Genomic DNA, 25,781 nt, shown 5'->3' on the forward strand with positions numbered 1-25,781 from the left:
GTATTTTTCTTTGTAAGACAGTGGAGACATTTTCTCCCACAACCACTTTCTCATGAGCGGCTAGCTTAGTATTATTTACACATAATTCTTTCAAAAAAATTTCATACCGAGGTATTTTCTTAATTGCATCAAGTAAAGGGATGTTTACCTCAACCTTTCGAAAGGTTTCGAAGATGTCTCTTTCTTCCTTTTCTCTCTTCGACTTGGCTAGACGGCTAGGAAAGGGCGGTCTGATTACCAGAGGTGGGTCCTGATCTATGGTTCCTTTTTCTGGAGGTTTGTCATCTGTGGGGCTTTCCGTCTCTTTTCCAGCTACCCCACTTTCATTCATAATGGCCTGCTGAGGGGTGTGGAGTGGTTTAGTCTTGGGCAAGATTAAGTCTTTTCCACTGTGTAGTGTGATTGCACTTGCGTTTTGTCTTGGATTTGTTTCGGTTTGCAAGGGCAACTTCCCCTGGGACTGTATTGCACTCAAAGAGGTTGCGATCTGACTCATCTGTTTTTCCAGATTTTGAAAAATTGCTTGAAGGTTGGCATTAACCTTGCCTTGCTCCTCCTGAAACTTAACCAAATTAGTGATAACGGACTGGTCATTAGAGCTAGATGTCGTACCTGAGTTCAGATCTATCTGAAGAGGTCTATATTGCTGGGGTCTATAGTACTGTTAGGGTATATTTGGTTGGAGCACATTGTTCTGTTGTTTGTAGCTAAGGTTTGGCTGGTCGCGTAATCCGGGATTGTACGTGTTAGAGTACGGATCATACCTCCACTGAGGCTACCCTTGATACCCAAGGGCGGCATTGATCTGTTCCGGGGTTCCCTCGTGCAATGTGGGGCATTTGTCGGTAGCATGTCCAGCCACCGCACAGATTCCGCATGCCTTTACTTGAACTGTCGGCCCTAAAATCAAGTTTTGAACAAGAGAGGTCAGAGAATTAAGTTTTTCCTCAATGGATGAGGTACTTACTTCATACGTTTTCCTCGGGTTCTCCTGTTGTTTCCCGAACTATTGTGATGTCACTGCCATACTTCTGATCAATTCTTTAGCTGCTGCTGGTGTTTTGTCTATGAGGCTTCCCCTACTAGCAGCGTCTACCATCCTTCTTTCCATGCTCAGCATTCCCTCATAAAAATATTGAACCAGAGAATGCTCAATGATCCCATGTTGGGGGCAACTTGCACAAAGTCTCTTAAAGCTCTCCCAGTAATCATGGAGCGTTTCTATATCTTTTTGTCTGATACCGATGATTTCTCTTCGGATCATTGCTGCCCGTGAAGCTGGGAAATATTTTTCTAAAAACGCTTGGGTCATTCCGACCCATGTTGTGATGGATCCTAAAGGTAAGTTGAGGAGCCAATCTTTTACTGCTTCCTACAAAGAAAAAGGAAAAGCTCTCAATTTAACTTGTTCTTCAGTTATTCCTTGTGGGCTCATACCTGAACAGACAGCATGGAATTCTTTCAGGTGATTGTGTGGATTTTCGCTTTCCATCCCGTGGAACTTAGGTAAATAGTGAAACAGACCCGATTTAAGCTCAAATGCTGCGTCCAGATTCCGATATGTCACGCACAAGGGTTGCTAATCAGCTTGAGGCGCGTGAAGTTGTCTCAGGGTTCTTTCCGCCATCGTTTCAGTTTCAGGTAACTCACCTTCTTCGTTGGAAAATTCCTCTTCTTCGCTAGAGCTGGGAATTCTAATACCTCGTGATTTTTGTAACCTCACTTCTTTACGAAGTCTTCTTGCTAATAATTCTATCTCTGATTCGAAAAGAAGTTGTTTCGAAGGTTCAGACCTGGTCATATACGAAATTAAATCAAGTTAGATTAATCCCCGGCAACGGTGCCAAAATTTGATAGGTGTCGAATCCACCAGATAAATAATTATTACAGACCGAGCTACTGGTTTGTAGAAAGGGTAAGTAAAGATCGTACCTGAAGGATTAATACTGATTGGTACCGTATATAACTAAGTCAATTGGATATAAATTGTGGGAAATGATTTTTGATAGTTTACTCAAAATAAATTTGCAGAATTGAAACGAGATTATGTTGATGATTCTTATATGATGGAATTTCGATTAAGGGAAATTCACAGACTGAACAGTTATTTCCTTTTGATCATTGAATGTGAGATATCATCGTAATTAACATGACCTGGATTGGTTATAGTCGTTCCTTATTCATTTCCGACCTAATCCTTCCTTAATTATAAAGCAAATCCAAGTACTCCTAAAGACAAGCCCCTATTCGATCAGACAGTTCTAGCTTGGCGCTTAGCATTTAATCTGTCGAATGCACTAAGAATTAGAGAGACCCAATCTAGGTTAACCGAATTCTTAGCGATTCCAATTTAAACCAAATCACATGCTTATGCGCTTAATCATAGTTAGGATATTCAGATGATTACAAATCCTATTTCCTAACGTTGTTTCGATGAATGAAAAAGCCCGAGTTCGGCCGAACCGTAACCTAAACTTTCACCGAAGGTCTGATTTTATAGATTGATAAACATGTAAACAGATCACGCGAAATTAGATTTCTAAATTTAAAGAACAACAATCTCACAATGGGAAATAATGCTCGCCTTTGATTAATCCCTCAATCGACCAGGGAGAGTTAGCTACGCATAGTCATGAAAGTGACTATGATAGCTTATAAAGACAGAAATGATAAATGTAAAAGAAATGGAAAATATCCTAAAAACTGATAAAATTCTGCTAAGGAAAATAAAATTGTATATTCAAAAGTATCCCCCCAAAACAACCAAAGAATCCTTTTATAATGTTGATCACAAAATCTTAATTCTTCTGAGCTTCTTCCTTGATTTCAGGGATTTCCTTCGTTCAAAATATACTCTGAGACTGGAGAGATAAGTTAGTTTCTGATTCTGCTGATTTGACGATTTCGAATAAGTCGACCTCCTTTAGTCTTGGACAAGACTAAGCCAACAGCAACAACAAAGCTGAACTTTGAGTGAAAAAGGTTCAAAACAGTCCTCCAAGCCTTCTTTTCTCCAATTTGATCCCTGAAAGTGCTTATGCAAGAAAACAAGTAAAAAGGTCCCAAAATGACGCATATAATAGAGAATAATCACCAAAAGGGGCCTAGTAAACTTGTCATTTCGGATGCTTATCAGGGGTATTTATAGTCTTTTAATTCCAATCCCTTGTTAGATTGCATTAAAACACTTAATTAGAGTCATATTCCAAATGACACTCTTATTTAGTTAATATTATTATTACTATTATCTATAATTATATCTAAATATAATACAAATAATATTTATGTTATTTATTTGTGATAGGATAATAATTAGGGATATAATTAAATTAAATCACCTAACTAATTTTATCCTACAATTAATTTAACCATAATTATAATCTAACTATAATTATCTAAATAAATTAATTATCCATAATATATATATTTATTTATTTTAGATAGGATATTATATATTATTAGTTAGAGATGTAATCACATTAAATCTCCTAACTTATTTATCCTATAATTAATTTAACCACAATTATAATCCAAATTATAATTATCTAAATAAATTAACTAAAATAATATATATATATATATATATATATATAGGGGAGGGATCAAGTGAGAACCCTTCCCTAGGTGAGAACTCACCTTAGGTGAGAACCACCCAAAACTACGTAGTTTTGAGTAGGAAAATAAAATAAAAAACGCTACTACCTAGGGGATTCGAACATGGGTCTCTTCATCCACACTCCATATTACTTACCACTGAGCCAATTGCTTTTTTTGTTTATAATATCGCACGCTGCTTAATATACCACGGTCCTTTTAGCTTCCATTGTTTAGTATTTGACACATGCACTTATTAATATCGATTAAATATGCATAATAATGAATTATGAATAGAAAAAAAAGTGCATAATAATGAATTATTAATAGAAAAAAAAGAAATGTGCATAATAATGAATTATTAATAGAAAAAAAATCCAAGAATATGCTCTAATTTCTTATTTATTTAATTTCTTTATATTTTTGTAATTTATGTTATATAAGAAAATATATTTTTTAAAACATACGTTATAACATATATTTTAACTTTTAAAACACGAACTATGAAGTTTAGAACGTACGACATATTTTTTAGAACATACGTTATGTTTTTTAGAACACGTGTTATGTTTTTTCGAACATGAATCATAAATTATATTATAGAACAAATGAAAAAACAATCCAGATATCTACTGATTTTTTTAGAACATTATACTAAATTTTTGGAACACAAACTATATATTTTTTAAAACAAACGTTAGAACATATATTTTAACTTTTAAAACACGAACTATGAAGTTTAGAACGTACGACATATTTTTTAGAACATACGTTATGTTTTTTTAGCATGAGTTATAAATTATATTATAGAAAAAATGAAAAAATGATCGAGATATCTACTGATATTTTTAGAACATTATACTTAATTTTTGGCACACAAAATATAAACTTTAGAACATACGTTATATTTTTTAGAACATACGTTATGTTATTTAGAATATGAGTTATAAATTATATTATAGAACAAATGTAAAAATGGTTTATATATCTTTTTTTTTTAACATTATACTTAATTTTTAGAACCCAAATTATAAAATTTAGAACATATGTAACAATATTTAGAACATCGTCCTTAACATTTTAAAATATAAATTACAAGAATATAAATGAATTAAATAAATAAGAAATTAGAGCATGTTCTTAGATTTTTTTTCTATTAATAATTTATTATTATGCACATTTCTTTTTTTCTATTAATAATTTATTATTATGCATATTTAATCGATATTAATAAGTGCATGCATCAAAATTAAACAATAGAAGCTAAAAGGGCAATGGTATATTAATCAGCGCGCGACATAAATTACAAGGAAAGCAATTAGCTTAGTGGTAAGTTGTGTGGAGTGTAAACATAGAGTCTTAGGTTCGACCCCCCCAAGAGCTCTCTCCTATATATATATATATATATATATATACAAAATTTGGCCCCCTTTATAATTAAACAATTTAATTCTCCATTCATTAATTACTATTATGTCCTATTTTGGTTCCAAGTTTTATGTGTGACCCATTAGGTTCTTATTGCTACTAGTCGTATACATCTATTGAATTAATTTCCAAAATTACATCCAACCTTATATCGGAATGAGTGCACGTACTGTGAATAGCCGAACCATAAACATTCCCCCAGAGCTATAAAAAGACATGTTGATTCCGTCGTTGACCTTTTTGTATTAGGTCCAGTATAATTCGATCCTTCACCAACTATATCCTTGAACGAATCTTATAACGATGGATAGTGTCAAGTCACATATAGCGAGACATTCATTTTACTTGTTCAGGTATTAGGTTCTTATTGCTACTAGTCGTATACATCTATTGAATTAATTTCCAAAATTACATCCAACCTTATATCGGAATGAGTGCACGTACTGTGAATAGCCGAACCATAAACATTCCCCCAGAGCTATAAAAAGACATGTTGATTCCGTCGTTGACCTTTTTGTATTAGGTCCAGTATAATTCGATCCTTCACCAACTATATCCTTGAACGAATCTTATAACGATGGATAGTGTCAAGTCACATATAGCGAGACATTCATTTTACTTGTTCAGGTAGAGTTAACTCCGAATAGACAGATTAAGTGAAATCTCCATTTCTACTCTTAATCTATCACCTTGCAAGGATTTAGAGTCAAGTCTCCACAAGCGATCATGGATATATCTTCCATTTATCAGGGGTGATGAATGCTCAATCGAATATTAACTATTCTACAATTACTTCATGTAATACCCAACGCCTGCCCGCACACACCCTAGGATCCTTCCTGTTATGGATCGTTTTTGAACAGAGTCAAAGTATCACATTCCATAATCCATAATCACTAATTAATATTCCTGTGAGTCTGAGGATTACTTATACCTACTAATAACAATGTGATGAACATGTGCCATAGGATAAATCCATCCATCCTGTTATCTCAAGTCGGGTCCCCAATCCTAATGAACTCCTTCACCGGATCTATGTAATTATCCAGATATCTCCATATCTGAAGCTTGTGAGATCAACTTTTTGTTCATAACAGAAGACACTATTACATGCAAGTCTCAACAGTATTATGGCAATCCCTATTTAAACCTATTACTTGACTTTTGGTGGTTTTAAGTTTATTAGTTTATTATAAGGTTTGGTCTCACTTCATGCTTGTATGAACACTTTATAATCACTTTAAATAAACTTCAGGATTTTCTTTTATTTGAATTAATTAGTTCTTAAAAGATGAATGCTTTTATATAGTTTAAACATACTATATCTTATTAAAACAAATGATATAAAAGAACAATTCATTTACAACTGGTTTATATCCTATAATAATTGACTATAGGACACTAAACCTCAGCTCATCATTCATTACACAAACCACCACACCATAAAAATGTACATAAATAATACACGTAGCTCCATTACACACATTATTCCCCTATCCATACCTTACCTAAACGCACATTACAATCCTTGTAAAAGACCTTAATGATTATGTCTACAACTAGATTAGCAAGTGGTGCAGATTGAGGAATTGAGCATTCAAAAGTTCTACATACTATATTTCTTGTAATGAAAACACAAACACCAAACCTTGAGAGAAAAGAATTAAAAAGGATAAAAAAACAAAAAATAAAGCCTTGAGAGACCACCTTGTGAGGTTCTAGTATTAGTTCACACTCCCAAAGAAGGATTTGTTATATGGTGTTATTACTCTTAAGAAAATCAAAGCCTTTAATTAGATCAAGTTCAACCATGTCCTAAGTCTTTGGCCGTTGTTTTGCTTTACATAAGTAAAAATGGTAGAATGTCGGTCCTATTGTTTAATTATAGTAGCTTAATTGTCTGAGATCTGATTTTATCTTGATCCGGAGACTTGCTTGAGGACAAGAAAGGTTCAAAGTGTGAGTAGGTTATTATCGCCATATTATATAGAGTCTAGAGTGTAGTTAAGCCCCATTTATATGATTTTCTAGCCTAAATACCTCGGTTAATAGGATCTTTTAAGTGTTTTGATTTGTTTCAAGAGCAATCAGGCATGAAACGAAGTAAAAATGGACAAAAATAAGCAGCTGCTCGGCAAGTTGCATACTTGGCTCGACAAACCACATACCTTACTCGACAATGAAGCTGTCAATGAGGAGTCAAACTTGGAATCAAAGGTCAATAAAAGAAATCCATGAAAAAAGGATGTTGCTCAACAAGCTGAACCACGCATGCTCGGCAAGCTATGACCAAACAGACATACTTTGTCCTAACATATCTCTACTTCAGGAGTTTCGATCTGATCCAATTTAATCTCATATATATTTTGACTTTGAAGAGGCCATGATACCTAAATACACCAGGAAGGTGACCACTAACACTATAAATAGAGGCTTAAACCATGTAAATTATCATTCAATTCTTAGCATTAGCTTTAGTTCACTACAATTTAGCTTTAGCTCACTTTTACTTTCATTCTTCATTCAGTTTAGTTTAGTTTAGTTTAGTTTCGGTTTTGATACATTCAATTAAGGTAATTTCGTTCATTTAATCAAGAATTAAACATCAGTTTGTCTTCCATCCTTCTTTATCTTATTATTTTGTTATATTCTAGTTATTCTTTCATCTCGTCTTTATATTCTTGAATTAATAAACTCGATTTGATAAACATGGGCTCACTATCTCTCCATTTTAACCTTCCTCTGTGCTTTAGCTCGAACATGACCTAAATCACCTTTGGCTGGGATAGAGCTGAACCGTGTTTAATGAATATGGGCCGTTAAAGAGTGTTTATATTGTGTTGTAAGAAATAACGAGAGAATTAGTTGAAAATTCATTACTCACCTTGAACTAAGAAACCTAATCAAGTAACTATTAAGAGAGGTTGAATTGTAAAACCTAATAAAGTAAACGATTCAACCGATTAAATCAACTATTCTTATACCTTACCAGGATAATGCGGCTTTGTAATCTAGGTTACGGCTTAGCTTTAGCTTTCAACGTATTTAATGCTTCCTAGCACACTTAGGGATTTTTTTCTGAGGGTGTTAGGAAAAGAGTTAATAGTTCTAGGCTGAGATTATTATCTTAAGTAGGAAAGCTAACGTCTTGAGTTATCTTCGATACACACAACATACACAAATTAATCTATAGTAGTTAACACGGGCATCCGACATCTTAGCCTCTCCACTCATTCATAAGACAATCGAATATTATTTCTTATCTTTCTAGTTTAAGTTAGTAATTAAAAGTGATAAATAAACTTCAAGTAATTAATTCATTAGTTAAGATAGGATTTCAATACGGTTAGGGAATTGAAAACTAGTCTCTATGGGATCCACACCGTTCTTAGGAACGTTTACTACTTGGTACGATAGAGTCCATTTGTTCTTCATTAATATATTAGATTCGACCCTATCAGTATGCTTTAATGTAAGAGGTAATGAGTTTATATTTTACGTATCTCTTTATATATATATAATCAAATTTTTACTTTTGAGGCTAGAAAACATAATTTTTGAATTAATTTTTAATTTAAGAAAATTATAAGAAATTTACAACTAAAAAGAAAACGATTTTATAATTTTTAAGAAATTAGCGTTGAACTTATAAAACATTGAAGAATGTTCAGTCCTTTTAAGTAAGACAAATTTAATTTTTTAGCCCCCAATATACCAAAACGATAAAATTTTAGGGTGTTGGCAGGGGAGAATCTAGGATTTCTCCCCCATTGGGGCAAACAATACAACTAAAATAATTTTTATCCAAAAAATAATAATTATAGAAAACCAGAGATCAAAGCTCAAGTTCAAGTAAAATAGTAGCAGAAATATAAAATCAAAATTCAAGTAGGAGCAAATAAAATACCAAAGGAGAGAGGCAAACATCGGAGATGGAGTGCCGGACCAACGATCCGACTACGGAGGGATTGGCTGTCGATTTTGATTTCATCTTAGTTAGGATTAAGAATTTCAATTTAGGGTTAAGAAGAAAGAGGAATTGGGAAAGAAGAACTAAAGAGATTAAAGAGAGTAAGAGAGGCCGATGGTTTGTTTTAGGATCTATTTAGTTTTACATTTAAATATTTACTTTTTATTTTTTTATTTTTGTTGTAAATAAAAGGACGTGGTTCTAATTAAATAAAACGACGTCGTTTTGCTTTAAAACATAATTAAAAAATAAAAAGAAAATATTAAATTTAAAATCATTATTCATCTTCAATTGTAGAACCAGTAAACCTAAACCTCCATTGATGAAGTGGGCAATGCTCTAAAACTTTAAAATTAATACCTGGGTTTAAAAAAAAAATACAAATGTCAGTGGGGGCATCTGCCCCCAATGCCCCCATACTGGATTCACCCCTGGGTGTTGGTGGTCAAAAAAATTTGCCCAACCCTATCCGTTTAGACTTTAGAAAATTTCCACCAACTTCATAAAGTTGACTCTGAGGTTGATTGTAGGGATAAAATCAACCACCTAGGTGTAGATTCGTGGCTCTTTTGTTGAGCTCTAAAATTAAAATTTAAGGAGTTTGCGGCAAAAATCAACTCAAATAGACTCTTAGCTCATTCTCAAATCAATAAGTCTCAATTCCATTCTTATTATTTAAGAGTTTATCTCATCTTTCTGTTTTAGTTTTTTATTAATAATTTATCATTGAGTAGTCTCTCCCAGTTTCCGATTGGAAAATATAATAATAGATAGTAATTTAAGTAATAAAAAAAATAAATAAGGAATATTGTTCAATTTAATATCTTAAATAATTAAAAGTAATATTATTATTATTATTTTTGAAAGAAAAAGTCATTATTTTTGGAGAGTGGAGTAAAATATTCTTGGAGATGTTATAAGATTTTATGTTGAATTCATAGTCTTATGATAAATCTGTTTTAATTTATTTAGTTTAGTTTTGGTAATTAAGGATTAACATATTATATTTTATATAAGGATTATTTGCAAGAACCACACAAACATTTGCTAAAATAAGGCAATAAAGCTAAAATTAAGTGTTTGCATTTTGTATAAATAGATGATATTATTTATGTCAAAATAAAAACAGATCTGTTTAGTTGCATAATCGGATCTGTTTGGATTGTAATAATAATAAAAGTAACCTGGGAAGAATGGAGAAAAAAATATTGATGTATTTGATTGTGTGCGTTGTGGTGATTATGATGATAGGGGCAGGTGAAGCACAGCTTCCAGCGCCACAACAAGATGCTTGTCTTAAAGCGTGTTCAAACGAATGCGATAAGACATCAATCGCACCAATTCTATGCAAAGTTCTTTGTCCTGGCCAATGTCCACCCGACTTCCCAGGTATTTTTATTTTTTAATTAATTATATTTAATACCAAATATATATTGCCTTTTTGAGGGGTTTAATGTATATATACAATTATTGAAATGTTGGAGAATGACTTCAATTTTAGTTAATAATTTTTTAGATGAAATTTGTTAGTACCAAAATATTTAAATAAAAACTTGAGGAAAGTTACACAAGAATTTAATGAATTCTAGTCTAAACACGTGAATATAAATAAATTAGTCTTTTTGCACATGATTCATTGATATTAGTGTTTTCAATGTTTAAAAAAGTAAAGCTATATATACTCAAATTCTCTCTCGGCATCTATAGATCCATCCTCATGGAGATGACAGATCTACATAATTCAAAGAGCACAGATTAATACATTGTAGAACATGTAAAATTTTCAAAGGAGAAATAATATCTAATGCAAAACATTTTAATATATTACTATATATATTACATTAGTCCCTTCTTCTGTCTTTATAAGTAATTATATAGTCCGTAAGTTTTTATTTCTGTCAGCTCTTTAGTCCTTCTATTAGGATCAATGGTCAAATTTGACTAAAATGGAAAAATTTGCCCTATTTTATAATGATAAATCATTTATGTTTTCTTTTCTTTTCTCCATAATCATAATCTCTCGAATACTAGTTTTTATATAATTGTACAACTTTTAATTTAACCATGTGCAACTTATTTCACTAAAAATGAATAAAAAATAATTAAAAAATAAAAATATTAGGATTAAAACTATATAAAATTATAAACTTGATTTTTTATCTCAAATAAACTTTATAGATAGTATAGAAAATACGATTTTATAAAATTACCAAAGTTTACAATAATTTTTAGAAAATATTATATTAAATAATAATAATAAAATTTAAGTGAGTAAATAATATTATTTTTTAAGAAATATAATGGTGTATATTTACTATACAATTTTCATTACAAATATGTTTATTAAAATTGAAAACTAAGAAAAACAAGATTTTTACTTATATAATTAAGGGTAATCGTGTATTTTCATATACAAAATATATGAATTGACTAAAGAGTGGATTAATACAAAATATTTTTTTAGAAGATTAATATAAAATTTACTAGAATATGTCTTTTTAAATAATAAAGGTAACTTGGGTATATATGATTCTAATATTAGTATTATAATGATATTTTAGTAAACAATGTGAGGTTTTCAACCTAACAAACTGAACAATGTTATGCATATGTGGACATATAATAAAGAAATGAAATACATATGATTCATCACATTCCAATTGAGGATTGTGATTCTTATTTACTAAAAGTGCATTGCGATTTATATTATTCATAAATTAAGAAATATTACATTTCTTCATAGTAGTATTAAACGTGCTAGTTTAATTAACATGTGTTTTGGCCTATAAATTTTTGTGTGTAGGAGGTGGAATCGGAGCTAGCAATGGAGCCTAAATAGTAATCAATTGTTCCATTTATATTATTTGAATGTTTTTAATGTTTATTTTGTTTGATTGGATTTTTGTTTGGAGTACCATGCCCAAAATAAGGAAAGACATCATGTTATTTAAATTGTAACCTTTTCTAATAGTATAATATTTGATATTCTATTTGAAATCACCAGTCTCTCTCATCTTTATGTCCATTTTTTCTCTAGTACTCGTCATATTTATTTCTCTCTTCTTCATCTATCCTTATGGTATTTGCTATCAAAAAGAGACTATAAATGAAAAAATTCAACCGCAATCAATAAGCGTCACTTCATTAATAAATAATTGTTATAAAGAAAAAATAATTGTACAATTATCACATTTTTATCATTCAAATCCTATAAATCAGGAACGTATTTAAATTTATTTTACAAATAATATTAGTTTTTTTTAAAAGAATAATACTAGTTTTATACCAGTGTAATGCACAGAATGTGTATTAAACATAATTAAATTAATACAAAATTATATATCAATATGTTATTTAAAATATAACTAATTGTAACACAAAAATTCACTATAAATTATTAAAAATTATATTTGAATATATATATATTTTGAGTATGACACCATATTTTGTCTTAGTTTTGTAAGTGAAAATCTTAAATTCAAGTATTGAATATTTCAATTTAATATATTTCTTAAATTTTTTATATATTATATGTTATAATTTTATAGAACTCAATTTACTTTAAATTCAATGTATTGAAATTTCTAAATTAATTTAAAATGTCTTAATGTTTAGTAAAAAGTTATAACTTAATACAATATACTAAATATATTATAATATAATTTACAAAATTTTGTATTTTATTTTGGAAAAAATGAATATATAATATAATATAAGTTTAATTAGTATAACTTTACATATTTAATTGACCTATAATTTATATACTTAGAACCTAATATTCAATATATAATTAATTGTGTTTGTTTCAAATCTAATTTAATTTGATAATTTCCTAATTTTATATAAGATATATTATCATTTAGTAAGAATTCAACTTAGTAAAATTAATAAATTTAATATATTATATATTACTTACTAGGATATAAAAAATATATTTCTGGACGGATGAATGGATCTCTCCGACGGTTTCTGACCAGCTGGGTATTCCGGTTAATGTTCAGCGCAATCTCTCTGAGCCTATAAGCAATTTCTGAACTGAGGATGCCTGGACCAATTTACATCGGCTCCCAGCGAATATTCAGCTGAATATCAGTCGAATCAGCCAAAACAAAGAGGGTTCTGATATCTGCGTGTGGAAACCATCAGATTCCGGTAAGCTCACTGCGCGGGAATTCTACCGCTTCCTTCGCCCCGCAGCCCCGGTCGAATGGCATAGGTTCCTATGGAACGCTGCTATTCCCCCTAGACGATCAGTGGTTTGCTGGTTGATTATCAATAGGCATATCTCGGTCCAAACTAGCCTGCAGGTCTGCGGTTTTAATATCGCCTCACGCTGCGAATTGTGCAAATGCAGCATTGAATCCATTGATCACCTGTTTGTCATTTGTCCAGTGAATACAGGTCTGTGGTTTTTGGTTTTTAATATGTTTGGGGTTCCTTGCTGTCGGGGTATGAATTTTGCAGATTTCTTCATGTCGGTGCGAAGAGTTCGCCTTAAGCGTGGGCTGCGTTTAAGCTGGAATCATGCGATCATTACCACTTTATGGTTTATTTGGCAGATTAGGAACACAACTATTTTTGAGGACGAGCTACCTTCAATCCAAACTTTGCAGCGTCGTCTGCGTCTGCTCATTTGTGAATTCCGACACAAGGAGCATCCACCGCCTGCTCCGGATCATCTGTTTGTGCGTTGGCAGCGACCACTAGCGGGTTGGACTAAAGTTAATACGGACGGTGCCGTGTCTGGTGCGCCGGGAAATGGTGGAGCCGGGGGTATATTCAGAAATTGTAGAGGCTTCGTCAAAGGGTGTTTCGCTTTTCCGATTCCGGACACTTATGCGCATGTTGCTGAATTATTAGCCATTATTTTTGCCGTTGACACGGCCTGGGAGAGGGACTGGCGCCTCCTATGGATCGAATCGGACTCGCTCTATGCCATCAATTTACTTCTTAGAAAGTCCACGGAGGTTCCCTGGAAGGTTAAACAGGATTGGTACATGTGTCTATCTCGGGTCTCTGCTATGAACTGCCGAATCATGCACATTTACAGAGAAGGTAATCAACCAGCGGACCGGTTAGCAAGCTTCGGCAAGACGGCTTCTTCGATTGTTTGGTGGACGTCAGCTCCTTACTTCTGCCAATCTTTCATTTTTGATGACATCTGTAACATAGCTCATGTTCATTTTCTTTAATTCTTTCCTTTTTCTTTTCTCTTCCTTTCTTCCTCGTTTTTTGTAATTTTTTGATTCTTTTAATAATATTCGGGTTGGAGGTTTGTGCTGGGGGTGCCAACCTAGTTGGGATGTCCGGCCTCTCCTTCGCGTCCCATCCTTTTAGTTAAAAAAAAAAATATATTTCACAATTTGATATAAGCTACGTTACCATTAGTGAAATATCAATTTAGAAAAATTTACAATTCAATATAAGATATAATATTAATTAGTAAGTTTTATTCAAATTTTTTAATTTGATATAAGATATATTATCATTTCGTAAGATATTGAGCTTATTGAAATTTTTAATTTGATGTAAGATACACTAACTTTTTTTATAAAAAAAATGATATAATATCACTTAGCTATAATTTAGGAATAATGTACAAAAATACTCCTAACGTTATTAGCAAGAGTAAATATTACCTTAACATCAAAAATAGTATATTAAGGGCCTTACGTATATAACATAATCCAAATTTAAATATAATTAACAATTATCTTAACTCTGTTATAACTTGGATTTTCCCAAATCCCAATGTTTCCACATTATGAATTAATAGTTGATTGAAAAGAAAAAAATCTCATTAGATGATTCAAAACCACTTTGACTTTGTCACAAAAAAAAACCCTTTTAACTTCTTCTATCATCTTAAAATTGTAAAAGAATCTCCAACAACCCCTCCTCTTATCACTGAAAACTGTATAAATCCAAGAATCCCTAAATCAAATTTTTGAAACCTAGAAAAAATTGAAAACAATAAAAATTAAGAAGCACCATCAGACATAAGTCCATATGGTGCGTTTATATGTTGCCTCCCTAGGAAGCATCTGAAATCTAATATCAATGATTACTATATTATTTTTGAAATTGAAACTGGTGTTTGAAAAAATAAATAAATTCATATAGTGAGATTTATAGTTTATGTTGTGTTTCGCCTTTTTTGAATTGTGTAAGCGTGCTAGTAATTTTGTAGAAAAGTTACAAAACGAATGAAATCTGACTTCTTATTTCTTTTATGTAACTTGGTGATTTTTATCTATGTGGAAAATTTACATTAGAGTTAGAATAAAGGGCTTAAGCCAAAAATCAAATTAATAATTCATTTTCATTCGTTATTAGTGATATTTATTTGGCTGTCTTGACCAAGATCCACAATCCATCAACAATAGGCCGAGCTAGGGCTCCGTCATCGACCATTGACGATTTGATAGGATAAACTACTCAATCCTCCATGAGGACTCTTGGTTTGATGGGCTTTGTGACACTTAGCTCATTTGTGCTTAGGGCCCGCTCTGAGCTAATGCTACCTATGTTGAGTCCAACCACCATATACGTGTTAGCCATACCGAAGTATCCTAACCCTCGACGGCCCACTAATTACTACAGCATCAGCATACCTGCTAGGGCATGTCATACACGGTAGCACTACTTGGGAGGAAGAAGTGTAAATCTAGAAAACACTTTTAAGCGACTCAATATTTCATTATTCGGATTAATTAAGTGATACAACTTTAACATATAATTATTGCGGGTGATGATCTGGTGATCGTTGCTACTTATATTTCATGTTATACTAAGCAATTATAAAACAAAATAAATATAGAGAGTATATGGACCTTATAATACATCTTAGTGAAACTAGATAAACTATTTAATCTTCACGGGCTTACTTCAAGTCTCCTTGGACTCCCACCATGGGCTTGGACCATCTGGGCTTCTCCACAGTCAATTTCAATTTTATAAATAAAAACTATTCTAAAACTACATTAATAAAAGAATGGCACGCATGCCATATTTCCCAAAATAAATTAAATTACAAATCGACTTTAATTTTGGCCCCATAGAACTCTATAACACGTTGCTGCATGGTGAGACATACAAATATAATGCATGATCATGGCATTCCAAAATCATCTAATAAAGTTAAACCGAGTTACTTAGAGTGAAATCGCCAATTTTACCATATGTGACTAAGGCCCATAAAGACCCAAACGGTTAATATCAATTTGTATGTAAAATTGTAATTTTGCTCCCACTGAATTTTAGGGTCGTCACATATCTAAAACTTAGCCCTCCCAATTTAAACTGGTGTCACGGTCTATTGGGCCAATTTCACAAATTAACCATATTCAATTTTATACAGATTATCAATTCGATTAAAATTAAATATGCATGCCAATAAAAAAACGTTTTAATACCAATTAGTTTTTATTAAAAATATGTTTAATAAATTAAACGGTGTTAGGGCCATGATTTTATTAAAATTATCCGAGAAAAATTTAAAACAAAAGGCAGTCCCATCTAATCCAAAATTAAAACCTAAATTTGAACTTTCAATGGACTGGGGACAACGACGGAGCTGCTGTCTGCCCAACAGCAGCCGCAGGGCTGCTGTTCGTGGACAGCAGTCCCGCGACTGTTGTTCCGTGTCCGTTAAGTTTTTTTTCATATAATATATTATATAATCTGTTACTATTTTAAAAATAAAATTCGGCACAACTAAACACAAAATAAACAGAAAATATATATTCCAAAACTTCCTAAACTAATTACTAAACATAGGATTCTCAAAATTGATTTTGAAAATAACAAAAACCAAATCTTATTAATTTTCAATCAATCAAAACAGACTAAACCATGTTTCTGATACCACTGTTATGGATTATTGCCAGTTAATCAACTGTGGCGCAGCGGAATTGTGGTTTAAAATTTATTTCTAATCCTTTTAGTTTGATATTTATCCGTTAACCATTGATTGAATAAAACCTTTTGGATCTGTTTAAGGATAAAAACTTACCCAAACTGTTTCTTCTAGAGACAGCTGAAGAATCCACAAAGTAGTAAGATATCCGTAATCAGGTGCACGAACAACTATCGAACTAAAACCGGTGCTAGCCAAAGAACGGAAGAACAACGGGAGAGATTGTGTAATTTTGCCAAAAGACACCTCAACTTTCAATTAGTGGCTGCATGAAATATTGCTTGGCTAAGCAAATGTATATTCAGCCGAATATCATTAATTGTTAAGTTAAGTTTAAGGTGTTATATATATATATATATATATATATATATATATATAGGAGATTAGGTGTGACACATTTCTTATGGTGTGACAAGTCTTATTGTGTGACAAGGACCAATTTTGTAATTAACCAAGGGAATGTGGTAAATTTGTAAATAAAAGAAAAGAGAAAATTGTTTTACTTCTTTTCTTTAAAATGCATTTTTCCGACTTTTCCAATCTCGTTTTTCAAAAACTTTTATACCGTTGGACTCGTCTTAATTAGACGGTCATTTTAAGACCATAAGCTCAGGTAAAAAAAAAATCCCGGTGAAGAGAATCCGGCGATTTGTTTTTCGGTCAGAACAAAAATGCCCAGAAAATTTTCAAAAAATTCCAGAAAATGTAAAACATCATTCTGAGAAACTTTAATTCTTGACTCAAAGTGAGAATCCTTACGGTTTAGTCCCAAATCAACAGAATACGGCGATTAGGTGGGCGTTTTCCGGCGAGAAAACCGAAAGTACCCAGAAAATTCTCAAAAAATTCCAGAAAATGTAAAACATTATTTTGAGAAACTTTAATTTTTGGGTTGAAGTAGGATTTCTAACGGTTTAGTCCCAATAAAAACATTTCGTTAATTTTATCCATTTTACATGCTTCAACAATTTATTGGGTCAAAACCGTAAGAAATCTCATTTTGAGCCAAGAATTAAAGTTTCTTAAAATGATGTTTTACAAATTTTAGAATTTTTTGATAATTTATGGGCACTTTTTGGTCTTACCTTTCAGCACTATGTGTTGCAATTTTTTGTTGGAACAATATAATAATTCTGTTGGAATAATATAAGTATTCTGTTGGAACAATATAACTATTATGTTGGAAGAATATAAGAATTAAAATTATTTTCTAAATAATATAACTAATATAAATTTGAAGATACTATGTTAAATACTAAGAAACAAAAATGAAATTGAAGACATAGATAATAAAATTGATTTAGAACAATTGGTAAACTGATTTATTATGTTGGAACAATATAAGTATTTGTTGGAGTTTAGTGTCCTAAAGACAATTGTTTTAGGATATAAATATTAATAAATAAATTGTTTATTTAGTCATTTGTTTAATCAGATATATAGCATTAAAATGTAACTATATATAAAGGCACAAATCTTTCATAAAGAAAGTAATCCTAAGTTTGTTTAAGTAATTATAAAGTGTTCATACAAGCATGAAGTGAGACTGTACTTTATAATAAGATCAATAAACTTAAAATCAACCCAAGTCGAGTAATATGTTATAGGGGTTGGCATATTACTGTTGAGACTTGCATGTAACAGTGTTTTCTGTCGAGACAGAAAGCTGATCTCACAAGCTTTAGATATTCAGATATCTAGACAGTTAAATGGATCCGGTGAATGAGTTCATTAGGATTGGGACCCGACTTGAGATAACAGTATGGATTGATTTATCTAATGTGTCAACTGTTCATCTCATTGGTATTAGTAGGTATAACTAATCCTCAGACTCAAACATTCGTTAATTAGTGATTCTGGATTATGGAGTCTGGTACTTTGATTCTGTGCGAGCACGATCCAACAGGTGAGAGCTTGGGGTGTGTGAGAGCAGGGTTGGGCATCACACAAAGTAATTGCAGAATAGTTAATGTTAGATTGAGCATTCGTCACTCCCGATAAGTGGGAGATATATCCAAATGGCTACTTGTGGTGAATTAACTGAAATCCTTGCAAGGTGATAGAGTTAAGAGTAGAAATGGATATTTCACTTAACTTATCTTTTAGAGTGAATTCAACCTGTACAAGTAAAACCGGACTCTTCGTTATATGTAACCTTGACATGTTTCATGGTTATAAGGAATTGACCGACAGGATATAGTTGATGAAGGATCGTATTATACTGTACCTAATGCAGAAAGGTTAACGTCAGTTATCAACCTGACTTCTTAATTGCTCTGGGGGAATATCATAGGTTCTGCTAGTAACAGCTCGCGACGGTATTCCGTTATATATATGTTGGAATGAATCGTGATGAATTAATCTCAAAGGATATATACGGCTAGTGGCAACAAAGGACCTAATGGGTCGCATATGGGACTTGGAACCAGAGGACGAAAATGTAATTAGTGAGACACTAATATATGGGCCGAAATTTGTAATTAAATTAGGGATATTTAATTTGATTTAATAATTATAATTAGATTATGATTATAAATTAAATTAAAAGATTATCTGATAATATTAATTAGAGGTTTTAATGTGATTGAAACTCTAATTAATTATCCCTAACAATAATTAAATTATTAATTTGATTAATAATATTATCTAGATATAATTAGTTATTATTTAGATAATAATAAGTGTTTATTTAATTATCTAATTAGTAATCCTATTCCGAATAAGATTCTAATTAATTAATTACCTAACACAACTGGGATTAGGGTTTTGAGAAGCTTATAAATAGACTCCCTATACTGCAAATTTCGATCAACACAGAAGAAGGGGCTAGAGGAACCGTTCCGAAACCATCTCGGCTAATTACAATCTTTCTTACCCTCTCTTTGATCTCGTATCGATTTCTATTAGAGGCAATCATTGCGATTGCTATTATAAAGGTTGATTACTGATTAATTATTCTTTTGTGTTGTTTCTTTTGTTGTTCGTGATACACGGATTAAGAGTTGTGGGCACTTCGTTTGCAACTGTAGATAGTTCTTCAGAAAAGGTATTTCGTTCTATCCCTCTTTGTATGAAATAACAATTAACAGATCTTGGAAAAAGGGAAATAGATAAAATAGATAAAATTTTATTATTCCGCTGCGCCTAGACTTGTCTATTTTCCTTCAGTATTATGCTGAAATAATAGAACTATTTTGTTGGAAAAATTGGTACGCTGATTTATTCTGTTGGAACAATATAAGTATTATGTTGGAACAAATGGTACACTGATTTGGAACAATTTCGTACACTGTCGGAACAATGTAAGTAGGACAAAAAAACGTGCCCAGAAAATTATCAAAAAATTCCAAAATATGTAAATCATCATTTTAAGAAACTTTAATTCTTGGCTCAAAATGAGATTCCTTACGGTTTTGACCCAACAAATAGTTGAAGCATGTAAAATGGATAAAATTAAGGAACAAGTTTTATTGGGACTAAACCGTAAGAAATCTCGCTTTGACCCAAGAATTAAAGTTTCTCAGAATAATGTTTTACATTTTTTGGAATGTTTTGAGAATTTTTTGGGCACTTTTTTTTCGCCAGAAAACGCCCACCCGGATTCCGTTCACCGGCATTTTTTTTACTTGAGCTTCAAGGATCTTAAAATGACCGTCTAATTTAGACGAGTCTAATAGTATAAAATTTTTTGAAAAACGAGGTTAGAAATGTCAGGAAAATGTATTTTAAAGAAAAGAAATAAAACAATTTTCTCTATCATCTCTTTCCTTTTATTTACAAATTTACCACCTTCCCTTTTCAATTATCATCAAAACTACGTAGTTTTGTTATATCACACAATAAGCTCCTTGTCACATCCTAACCCATTGTCACACTGGATCTCACCCCTATATATATATATATATATATGAGAGAGATCAGATGTGACACATTTCTTATGGTGTGACAACAGTGGTTTTTTTGTAATTGTTTAATTTCCGATCATTTTGTTGTGGATTATTTCGTTGGATTTCTTTATTCCGGCTCTCCTTTGGTGTATTTAGGAAGATATCGGTGAGTTCCTCTATGTTTTCGTGTTCGTTTTCATCGCATTTCTGTTTGTTGTTTGCTCATTTCCGTTCATTTTTTTGTTGAATATTTTGTTCGCCTTATGGCTCTCATTTCGTGTATTTGTTACTTTATCGGTAGGTTCGGCTCTCCTTTGGTGTATTTGGAAAGATATCGGTGAGTTCCTCTATGTTTTCGTGTTCGTTTTCATCGCATTTCTGTTTGTTGTTTGCTCATTTCCGTTCATTTTTTTGTTGAATATTTTGTTCGACTTATGGCTCTCATTTCATGTATTTGTTACTTTATCGGTAGGTTGTTCCATAATTTCGTGTATGTTTTGTTAAGTTTATGTAGTTATTTTCAATGGAACGGGTTTTCTTTGTTCATGTTAGATATTGTATTATTCATGTTCTTAGTTTATTTGTTTATATTTTCTGTTTAGGTTTTGTATTTTGTTTTTGTTTTGTTTCTTATTTTTTAGGGTTTCAACGGCATTGCATTTTGATTTTTCATTCTTTCCGGCTCTCATTTGTTAGTTTTCTGACTTGTATATGTTTTTTTTTGTTTTTCAGTATATATCATAATGTCTAAAGCTACTTCTAGTAGAAAAGATCGTTTGCGTGAGAATGTTATTGATCCTTCGTTGCTTGATGCTATAAACTCTGAATATATAACAGATGATGAAGACATGTACTATTTTTTTTACTTATGTTTTCATGGAACAATATATGTTTTTGTTTGGAACAATATATGTATTCGTTTGGAACAATATATGTATTCGTTTGGAACAATATTTTTGTATTCGTTTGGAACAATATTTGTATTCGTTTGGAACAATATATAAATTCGTTTGGAAACATATATGCATTTTGTTGAATTTAGTATTGTTGTTAATCTTGTTATTTGTTCTGTTTCAAGGGTCTTTGAAAAGAAAAGTGGTGAAGGAAGTAAGAAGAGATTTGTGAAGAAATCTGCTTTGAGGAAAAATCATCAAATATCGATATGCTTGTTGATGAAAGTTATTCTGATGCTTTGAAGGATGTAGAAAGTTGTTCTGATGCAGATGACAGTTCTTCTGATGATCGGGATAATATGAATGATCCTGATTTTGTGATCAGTGCGAGTACACCATCTGAAGAACAAGGAGAAGATGAATATATTGTTTCTTGCAGAGATGGAAAGAAAAGAAATGTTAGAGGTAATGTGAAGGGAGATGGTTCTGCTAGATTGAAGAGGCAGAAGGTTGAGGTTGTGAAAGGAGATGGTGGCTCTAGATCTGGTTATAATGCTTTGAACCGTAATTTTGAAAGAAGCATTGTGAAGAAGGACATTCTTTATTCTATTATGGAGGAAAATTCTTCTGCTGCTGGATTGAGTTAGAGGGTTCATCCGACAGCTTTTATTAGTTTTGTTAAAAGTATGCCAGAGACACACAAAGCTGCTATTAGGAATATAGGCTTTGGTGGTTGTGTCTAGATCTTGGGAAGCACAATTCATCTTTTTATGCCAAGGTTGTGGCTGCTGTTGATCCTGACAGATGTTGTTTTGTCCTTCATGGTAATGACCGTATTGATTTGACTAAAGAAGATTTCCATTCTGTTTATGGCATGCCTTATGGAGGAATGGAAATTCGGGAAGGGAGTAATAATAGTGGGGAGACTTAGTCTAAGTTTTTGCAGACATGGAGGGAGTATTTTAGTCTTAAGAGTGGTAGTCCTGTGGATAAAGTTGTGCTTGACAGGCTATCAAATCTGTTGATGGTGGATGTTTGCGATGAGTTCATTTGGAACTTTATTATTGTTGCTGTCAATTGTTGCATTCGATCAACAAAGAATAGGTCGTTGTACCATAAGTTTTTATTCAGTTGCATGAATGTGACTGAAATTTCAAAGTTGGATTGGTGTCGTTTTAGTTTTAAGCATCTTATGGATTCTGTTCGTTCTTACAAGAACGATCCTAATCCAAATTTTTTTACAGGCCCTCTTCCATTTATAATGGTAATTGTTTTAATGTGTTGGAACAATTGTTGGAACAATTTATGTTTTTATTTGGAACAATTTATGTATTTGCTTATAATTTGTTTTTCTCTTTTGTTTTATTGTAGATATGTTATTTTGATCGTTTGCAACGTGGTGTTGATTTGAGGCCACGTTCCTGTCCACTAACCTTTGTGTGGAATAAGGTTTTAATCTCTGAGAGAATTAAGTTGGAAAATGCCAGTGGTTTTGGCAATGGGATTGTTTTGAAGAGATTAGTGGAATCTGAGGCAGAGGTAGAATGTGAAGGCCCTAAGGTAGAAGGTAAGAAGAGAGAAGAAGAGAAGAAGAAGCAGGTAGAAGAAGAAGAAGAAAAAGATACTCAAGAAGGGGTTTCTAGCTGTCCCAGTAACTTCATGGTATGCATCTTTCTTTTTCTTTTATATAGAAGATTCTGTTTCTGGTAACAACCCAAATTATTCTTTGAATAAGGAATAAGGGAAAATTAATAGAAATAATGGCAAACCATTATTCATTCTAAAAGAGATATTTATGCATAATTAATGTGGAATTAATGATAATTAATGCAGGGGCGAATATGCAAATAATGAGGAAAAGGAAGGAGTCTCTAGCATTATGCCACACCACGTTGACCATGGCGAGATACGCCATAACGAGATACGCCCGATGAGAGCGAGTAGTGGAGACCCGCCATAGCTCTCAAGGAGAGCGTACATATGTCTTGACAGATCTAAGAATACCAAAAGGCGCCTTTATTACCATCCATGAATGGGAATAAATACAATTAAATGGCAATTAATAGCCATTAAAGGGGAATAAAGACTTGACTGTTCGAATACCTCAACTCTGAGGGTTTCAATGCTAAATGCTGGGATTAATGGAGAATTGATAGCAATTAAAGATGAGTAATGACCTGACTCTTCACCTGCTTCCCCATTAATGCTGAAGGTTACAAAAACCTATATAAATACCCCAGCTTCCTAGGATCAAAGGTACACTTACTGATTCTCTACTTTTGTGCTTACAGTTTATTCTCAGAAATATTACTGACTTTGGCATCGGAGTGTCCCCGGCCGATCCCAACGGCGCCTCACAGGGAAGTGCTCCGATCAAGGATTTTTTCCCAAGTTATCAATTGATCACAAAATCTTGATTGTATAGAGTTTCACAAAGAACAAAACAATGGAGTCAACAAAATAGAAATCAAAATCTCAAACTTTGGCTCAATCAGTACAACAAATCTATCCAAAGATACAGTTCTCCATATATTGATGGGAAAGAGTTTTCTACATTAAATCTGGAATTTTATGATGAAAAAGATAAGTTTCCTCCCCTTTCTTATTCCATTTTTAATTAAAGAAAATTGAGATCCCTCACTCTTATAAAGTGCTATGAATATCATTACATGTTATTATGATAAATCTAATAAATTGTGAAAGATAAAGTAATAGACACAAATCTTTCATTAAATCTTGCATGCTCAATATGCCTTATATTTTTATGCATGACGAGTATAATATGTCATTATCATTGAATTAGTACAAGATGCATGTATAAGATCAGTAATCTTGGAATTTTATAAAAAATTCATCCATTCAATGTGATTTTATCACTTACATATAATTTAGGCCTGGTCAGTCTTTTAGATGAACATGCATATAACTATTAGAAGAAATTACAAAAAAATCATATTTGGTTTTTCCTTGTACAATTCACCATCTATATATGGCTTTTCTCCTATATAGTACTTTTAATATCAGAAATTCATATTTTTGAATATTGTTTTGTCAAACAGTTATTTCATTCCTTTTTTTACAAGGATGTGTCTATTCATATAAAAACTGTTTATTTGACATTGTTAGAATTTCTGTTACCAACACAAGAGACTTGAAAATATTGAGTCTATTTGTAATTATCCTGTAATTGTCCCTAACTATTAAGGCCATTATGGGTTGATGAATTACCAAATTGGATAAACAAAACTTTCATGTCCTGAGCTAACTACAAAATAGTGCAAGTGTCGGTTTCGGATCAGAACATTAATTTATGCGAAATTCTTAGGATATACATGAGAATTCCTTAAAGATTGGAGGATTATATGTGAAGGTAGGTGAGAGTGGATTTTGAGTAATTTTCCTTACACTCCAAATTGGAGGAGAATCATGGTACATGTATTTTTCTTCCAAAATTACCCTTTCTCTTTTATTTTATTCGTACAAATGAAATGATATAAGAGTAATTTTATATATAACTATATTATTAAATCATCACTTACCTTTCTTTAATTACACCTCATTCAAATGAGGCTTTAATGATCTCTGAATGCCATTAATGTATGGATGCACAATATTAATTGCAAGTAAATAGCAACTATGTAAGATATCTTACCCAATATAGAATGTCATAACTTTTATGACGTTTAAAATAAATATGCTATCTTGGATATTAATGCGCATTGAAATACAAAAGGACATTATTCTTAAACCATTCTCATTATGGTTATTTATTAAGAATTCATTATGATATTCATGTGCAGTAGCAATCTTTATGGTTATGACCGTTATACGTGATATTATTATTAAAACAAGCACGATTAAAATTCTATTATGAATTTGTTTGACATATAATATTTACTCGGTTTTATCCTTTGACTAAGTTCATTCTAGAGTCAGGGACCAACGCGAAGGAATTATTAAGTTGATTCCAAGATGAATTAAAAATTTCATAAAGAGAATTGCATCATACATGATATTTGCCAACAAGGCAAATGCAAACATTCTTTTGCTATGAAGTATGTTCCATGGATCAAGCCATTGATCCCCAAGGT

Source organism: Euphorbia lathyris, chromosome 2, assembly GCF_963576675.1.
Source record: "Euphorbia lathyris chromosome 2, ddEupLath1.1, whole genome shotgun sequence".
In the NCBI taxonomy this organism is placed as follows: Eukaryota; Viridiplantae; Streptophyta; class Magnoliopsida; order Malpighiales; family Euphorbiaceae; genus Euphorbia; species Euphorbia lathyris.